Source organism: Simochromis diagramma, unplaced genomic scaffold, assembly GCF_900408965.1.
Source record: "Simochromis diagramma unplaced genomic scaffold, fSimDia1.1 OVJJ01000685.1, whole genome shotgun sequence".
In the NCBI taxonomy this organism is placed as follows: domain Eukaryota; kingdom Metazoa; phylum Chordata; class Actinopteri; order Cichliformes; family Cichlidae; genus Simochromis; species Simochromis diagramma.
In genome coordinates, this window is record NW_024387477.1 from 1,304,653 (window position 1) to 1,312,914 (window position 8,262).

Consider the following 8,262-nt stretch of genomic DNA (forward strand, 5'->3'; position numbering starts at 1 on the left):
TAAAAACTGTCCAATAAAATTGTACTCTTATCCCTGTGAAATCCCACCGGGAGCCACCACAGTGTCTGTAAATCAGCCCTCTAATCAATATTAACGAGCTAGCACCAGGATTTGTCTCTTTATAAAAATCACCCGAGAGTCCTGACTGCCGGGTTTTCAGCTTTGGGAACAAAATAAAGGGCTTTAAAAATTTCTGCTCAACTGTGCACAGGCTTGTCATCATATATTTATCAACTGGCTACTGCAGATTAGAGCAGCCTCTCTTCAGATCACACTCACGATGTATAATCATTAACCAGCGATAAGAGCTTTTCTTAATTTGTAAAAATGAACAGAGTTCCATATACTTAGAACACACAGGTAGTCGAGCCAGTTTATTTGTACACCGTAGTCTACATGCAATCAGGGAAACAGCTCGGTGCCACACAGTGCTTGATTCAGGGAAGATGTGGTTTCTTTTTTGCAGTCGGTGAGGATTCTAGCATCAGTGACTGATATATAGAGTTAAGGTTCAGTAGCCAAAGAGAACTGCAGTAGGTGTGTGTGTTTCATATTCTCTGCATGATTTCAACCTTTCAAAAGCCCTTATATATTAAAGCTGCATTAATAAATTTGTGAACACCAGGGCTCTGATGATGATAAGGCCAGGAGTTAGTTTTCCAGTTCATCCCAAAGCTTGAAGTTGAATGAGGTTTGTCTCGGAACTGCTGTTCCAACGATCCTTCAGTTTTTTCAATTCAATATCATTCAATTTTATTTTATTTACAGAACACCAAATCATAGCATGCCATCTCCGGGCACTTTACATGCTAATGTCAAGTCCTTACAGTGTTACTGAAAAAAAAAAAAGAAGGAAACATTCCCTTTGGCCACAGTGAGGAGAAAAAGAGGGAGGCTGGCTGTCCGCTGCGACAGTCTGGGGTCGAGGAGAGCAAAGAGAGAAAAAAATATTACCGAGCCGCAGACACCTGCAGGAAGGCAGAGGCAGAGAGAGAGGCCAGAGAAGAAACAGCAACAACAACAGGAGAGACAAGTCACAAGGTTCATAACATACAATAGAAGGATTTAAATGCATGGAGAATGAAAGGGAGGAGAGGTGGTCGGTATATTTTTGTGTTTTCACCAGGAGGCTGGGCCTACAGGATAAACACCTGAACCAGCTCTAACTCTAACTATAAGCTTTATCAAGAAGAAAAATGAGGCTGATGGCAGCAAAGACAAATTAAGTCTGTCTTTACTAGGGATGGGTACTGGTTCTGACATAAACGGTAGTAACCAGACCGAAAAGCAGCGCACATTTCGGTGCCTTTTTTTCCTGAGATGTCACACACTTTGGATTCTAGCCAATCATTTTACCTTTGCGAGCGTAGTAGGTGGGCCCAGGTACGTACGTTCTTTTAGAGCAGAGCTACAGATTTAAAAATGCCCAAGACGAAGCGGTCACAGTCTGGCTGTACTTCACAGCAAAAGATGCAAACTCAGCAGCCTGCAACAAGTTGCTTTAAGCTGATACTGTGAGGTAAACTAACTCTTGAATCTGATATGAAACACCTGGTGACGTATAGCATTTGTTTAAACCCCTTAGCAGTCGGACGTACCGCCACGGTACGTCCGACTCCTAACCCTTTTAGGCAAAATTTGTAGGACTGCTAAGGGGTTAAAAGCCGAAGAATGCGCCGTATTTGATAGATTGCCTGCGAGGACCCTCACACCGTGCACATCTACTGTGGGTTGTAGTGCCTGTATCTGACCCGGAGTTAGCAACATCCCCCAAAAGCCGAAGAGAAGAGTCCTGGCCCCCTAGCCCTGCCAGTTGTAGCAGAATGATGACGGATGATGATGGCAGCAGCAAGCCGTTCTTCTCTGCGTGAGTAGCTTAATGTTGTTCGTGTGTAATTTACGCTGAGTAGGCTAACCACGTTATTAAATTAACGCATGTAAGGTGAACTAGCAAACACCGTTGTAGTTACATACGGCTGTCTTCTTGTTTGATGGCAGATACTCCCTTCACCCTGGCCAAAAAGGCTAAAATGACCAAAGAAAAAGTGGAAAACTGCTAAACATGAGAGGTTTTTGGACAAAGTTTGTGTTTTTCCCCCATTGATCAAGCACTGCTTCCAGCCAAGAGTGATACCATAAATCCCCTATAGCTGCAGAAAAGGCTAACATTGTTATCTTTTTACAAACAAAAGCTGAACATGACCAATTTTGTGTTCTCCATTCTTTAAGCACCAGTTCGAGCACCGTTTAAGCACCGGCACCGTTTCAAAAGTACCGGTTTGGTACTGGTATCGGATAAAACCTAAATGATATCCATCCCACAATCAAAAAGTCCCATCCAATAAAGCAACTTTGGTGTGTGGTGGAATGACAGATTCACATCACATATGTGCCGCCCACACCTCTGAGGCAGCTGGATGAGCCTGTCATGTCAATATTGCCCAGAATCTCAAAGGAACGTTTCCAGCACGTTGTTGAATCTATAGCACAAAGTGAATGAAGAGTCATGAAGTGACCATTGTGTGCATAAATAAATATATGTCATCTTACTGGCCATGAAGGTATATCCATGCATCTCTATAGACCTGAAGTTATTTACCTATTTTCACATGTGCAAAAAGGAGTGTGCGCTTACATGCAAACATCACCACTGCTTGAACATATATGCCTGTTTCTATGCAGTAATACATGAGTGTGAGTGTGCTAAGGTATTACGTGAGGAAGGTGACATGAAAACTGAAAAATAGGAGCTAAATAAAGTTGAAAAGTATGAACTGGATTGGGAAAGGAGGGGCGAGGATGACAAGAGCAAGGAAGAAAGATGAGTAGAGGAGACAAAAAGGACAAGGCAGGAGATGTCACATACAGGATTTTGCTTGTGTCAGACCATGTGTGAGCAGTGTGTGTGAGTGCGAGAGGGATAGACAAGAGGGGAAAGGTTGACAAGCATATGATGTCATCAGGTGACATTTAGTTGACAGGGGCCATGCAACAGATGGGGCCGTGGGTTGAGAATGAATGTGCATGTGTCCTTACCCATGGCGGTCCTCATTGGTGTGTGTGTGTTGGGCATGGGGACACCTTTGGTTTCAGAAGTGATGTGACACTAATTGGTCCAAAAGGTTGCAAGGTTCAAGTTACACGGTGTCATGTGGACATCATGGCGATCACGGTCAAAGTTTGCAGTTGCTCTGGCTTTTCAGTTATGCGAACTCTTCAGCTTCTTTTAAGCGCCGACCCTTTCCTTCATCAGAGAAGTACAGAATACAGAGTTCAAAGGACACAGCTGGAAAGAAGCGGGAGACTAGCACCATATTGTGAATAACACTTCCAGTATGCTAGTTCTGGGTAGGATATGTTGTGTTGTTGGTACCCGGGCAAACTGGGATACAGGACCTCCTCCTGTCAGGAATAAAAAAAGTTTGCTTTTTGAAAACAAACTTATTGGCACTCACTGTTACGCATTCTTTTTGCCTTTGAGCACTGTCAACGTTGAGCGTCACAGAAATTGTATGGAAAACAAGCTGCCTTTCACAATGTGCTCATCTGAAAAAATTTAAATATCTGGGCTTGACAGTTGTCCAGATGACAGCCTGAATGAGGAGGGTACGACACCACAGGTCATTCCTGAACAACAGATCTTTGGGAGAGTGGTATCTCCACACTTATTAATAAAAAGAAGGGAAACGTGTGGTTGGAGAAGGTGCACAAGCAAGATCACCACAACCTGAGAGGAAAGTTGATTCAAGAATTTTGGAGATCTTCACCTTCTGTCAGAAGCATCTTACCTGGGAGAAAAAGAACTGAACTTTTGTTTAGAGGTCCAAAGTCCTCTTTTCTAATGAAAGTAAATTTTGGATTTATTTTGTAAACCAATGTCCTAAAGTGTAGAGCAGGGGTCTCAAACTCCAGGCCTCGAGGGCCGGTGTCCTGCAGGTTTTAGATGTGTCCTTGATTTAACACAGCTGATTTAAATGGTTAAATTACCTCCTCAACATGTCTTGAAGTTCTCCAGAGGCCTGTAATGAACTAATCATTTGAATCCGGTGTGTTGACCCAGGGTGAGATCTAAAATCTGCAGGACACCGGCCCTCGAGACCTGGAGTTCGAGACCCCTGGTGTAGAGGAACAGTGAAGTGGAACAAAAACCAAGGAATCTGGAGTCCTGTGTGAAGGTGCAACAGTTTACAAATAATTAAAGGTGCCAGCTGTCTGCCAAACTTGTCAGCACGTGCTTCCATCTTTCCATCCACAAGCTTTATGGAGATGCTTGGATGCTCTTCTGATGGGACTTAGGACCTGCCCACATAGATGTCTCATAGCATGTCTATAGAGAGACTGCAGTATGAGCAGCAGCGTGCATTCTGCCCATGTGTCTGCACAGGTCTACAGTAAATTGTTGAGCACAGGCCACTGGATTTGTTACTAACACTCTGCAAGTGCTGCGTGTCCCATTCACAATGACTGTAATGACACATGTTAAAATGGGTTTGTTGCCTAATTGACTCTTTTGTCTGTGGCTGAGTGTGTGGCATTCAGACATGCACAATGTGTGACATGCAGGGTGAAGTCGTGGATAGAGTTATTGATCACTGTTGTTCCATCAGACGTGCACAAGATGACTTAATAATTTGTTTGAAACATTCTTTGTGAAAGTAAACTTTTCATAAAACAAACTCTGATATTTGCGCCCTCACGGTTCTTGATGTCTGCTATTTTAGCCTCTGTATCCTTTATGATCACAGTCTTGGTTGTCTTTAGTTGTTTATCAGCCAGAAACACAATTTGAAAGTTCTTGTGGTTCAATGCAAACATTTCTCAGACTGATTTGCATAACTTACAAGCACTTCTGTTTATTATGCTATCTTTAGGTCCTGAATGTATGGAACTGCAGGTAAGTTGACATTAACCCTGGAAAAAATTAATGATTGTTTTAGAAATTACAGTTACAATACAGCGTCACACAGGGCAGGGCAATCAACCGCACCTCAGGTCATTAGCACAGTCATTATGTCCTTAATTGATGTCAGTACACAGAATCTAAGAGGTTTCATGCAGTGTTTCCTGAACAATCATATCTTAGGAATTAATAGTAATTTGAATAGATTTTCACTACCTCAAACTAACTTTCAGTAGCAGGATGATGGTCAGAGGCCTTGTATTACCTTTTCACCATCCAATCCAGCCAGTGTGGTCAAACATCCCAAAGGGGAAATGCTTCTACATGTCTATTTAACACTGCAGCATTCTATATATAGACTGGAATAAACCTTTAATATAAGGGTTTATTTCAGTTCAATCACAGGGTTCTGTGCTTCCAACTATACTTGTCTCACTACAGAAGCTTCCTAGAGGCAGCCTTAAAGAATTCAATGTGACATGATGTCTAATTTCTTTAATTCTAACTTCAGAAAACCTGAAGTTGTATTTCATTAAAAACAAAACAAGGTGTCTTACGAGATATTTTGCAATTGTCTTCAGTAGTACTGTGAGAAACATTCGAGCTGTTCTTTAACTCTCACATTAAACCAGTATAATTTTTCTGATTTTTGTAATGAATGGAAAATCGTTGCCTGTGGTATGTATGTATGTATATTTTCCATTGGGCCATTCTATATTATGATATTCTATTGGTGCTCAGTTGACCTGTCAAAAGGTGCAAATATATACAATTGTGGGATTTGTCTAAAATATTTGTAGCTCCATAGATGCTGGCACTCACTCTGCGTGAGGTAATGTTTATACACACACACACACACACACACTTCAGTGTGTGTCCTTAAAAGTGGGCCTTAAATAGGACTTAACTGTTGACCATTTTAAATGCTCATGAGTACTGAACAGCAACAAAGTCTATGTCTCCTTGTTGCTGCCGAGCATATTTATTGCTTTGGGGTGTTTAAAACAGTCATGTTCTAGCATTTCTGCTCACTGTGAGGAATGGCTAGCTCAATGGTTTGGAAAACGGCAAAAATGATTCCTGAGGGAGATTACAGCATAAAATACTGGGGAAACTGTAATGTAGGTTATGGAAAGACATGCTTTAAATGCACTGTGCAGTACCACTTATTGAAATGACATAGTGATATGCTGACATACTGATACGTAAAGCCCAACACACTCATGTTTCAGCCTGATTTGCTTGGAATAAGACTTTCAAGAGCTGATGGATATTTTTTTTATTTTTGTTTTCCACAATTACTTACAGATAATTCAGTATATCAGTGCATGACTCTCTGATGTCTCAATCAGGCAGAAGTGACTTTTTCATGGAAAAAGTGTAATTTTTTCATTGATGTGTTTCAGTTACAGAGATGAATTTTGTTATTGTTGAAGGTTTGGAAGAACACTAGTAAAATACAAATATTCTAATATCCTAGGGTTAGGGTTGGGGTCATCACCAAATGATGCCTAAGAGCTCAGAGGGTTAATAAATGGCTGATCGATGTTGTGTCTCTTCATGCTCCACTGGGCATGGTCAGAAATCCAATTCAGCAAGTACAGCAACCAAAGCCTTGCCAAACAAAAACCTGTGTTGAGTGCATGGCGTCACGCCTACTTTAATGCTTGGCTTCCTGAAGAAAGAAACAATTGCGCTGAAAAATCAAAGACAGAATGCATACCATTGAAAGAGCCAGGTGTTGGTACAGTCTGGCCTGTGTTTGACCCTTCTGATCCAAGTTTAGAGTTGTTTAAATGGAAGCATTCCCAAACCTAAAAGCAAAATTTTCTAACCTCACTTTAAATTCCATCACATCCTTGCACCAAATATCCAAGATCTTGCGATGTGACATTGAGGTTGTGATTTAAGACAGTAAATTCTATGATAATTCATATTATGGCAACCCTGCTGCACAGTAGCTGCACACATTTACACAAAACTGCAGCTTGAGTCATAGTTTTTCAAACCTAACTGCACATCCTTTCTCGATATGTGGGGTAAATCAACCACTTTGCATCCCATTTCATGCAAGCTCATTCTTATGGTAGAATGAAGGTGTGCTGATCTGTCACTGTCTGAGACATACAACTGCCCTGCTTGTTCCAGAGTCATTAACAGAGAGAGAAATGTGAGGTGACATGCACACGCCCGTACTGTAAAGATGCCAGGATGGAAATGTGTTGTGGCATGTAGATCAACTGTCGGTTTAGTGACTGCTTTGGCATCTGTCACTTTCTTTGTTTCTCCTTTCCCATTGATACTTTCCCCCTGCCGTAGTCAGTCTGTATTTACAACCGCCCATCTCATTAGCGCCCGAACACAGAGTGCGAAGGCCCTATTGTATCTGCTCGGTTGTTTCTTCTTCTTCTTCTTCCTGCAAAACAAGGGCCTTTTTGAGGGCTTTAACATGCTCAAAAACTCATGAAATTTTGCACACGCCAGGTCTGGTGAAAAATTTTGTTTTAATGGTTTTACATAGGAGCACTGGGAATGGCTTCTAGAGTGCCACCTATGCGTTGTTAAATGCAGGCCTACGACCACATCGTTTGAGCTACATGTATGAAATCTGGCACACCATGTGTATCATGCCAAGATGAACAAAAAAGTCTGTGGGCCCATTGACGCAAACCCAACAGGAAGTCCGCAATTTTGAAGTGAATGTGACATTTTGGCTCTAATTTTGCTATTTCAATGCCTCGAAATTTTTCAAACTCCTCCTTGGGATTTGGTCGCATAAGCTTCATCTTTGGTCAGTGTCAACTACACACCGGGGCCATGTTAAATTGCGGAGCTTTTGAGTTTTCACGATACGGTGAGCCGGTGGCGCCACGGCTAATTTCGATGACTCGCCATGAAAATCTTATTGCCTCTCATTCTATCATACATTGTCCGATCTGGACCAAAGAGCACACATATGATAAGCCTCCAGCCCTGAACATATTTGAACTGCCACATTTGACATCAGGGACAGCGCCACCTAGTGGGAACAGGAAATGTCATGATTTACACTTTGGGGAATAGTATTGTGATGGGTGACATCTGCAGCCTCAAATTTCTCCAGGAAAGCCTTAAGGAGTTGGTCTTGGGTTACAGTGAAAACTGAGTTTTCGCGAAAGGGTGTGACCCCTAAAGCATGGCGAACTTTGATGTCTCGCCATGAAGAAAAAATAAGTATAACTCAATGAAATCCAGACTGATCAGTACCAGACTTTACAGGCATGATGTCACACCCGCCCTGAACAGATTGATGTGCCCATTGTCAGGAATACGCAGAGTGCCAACTAGTGGCAACAGGAAATGTCATGTCTTTCACTTTGTTG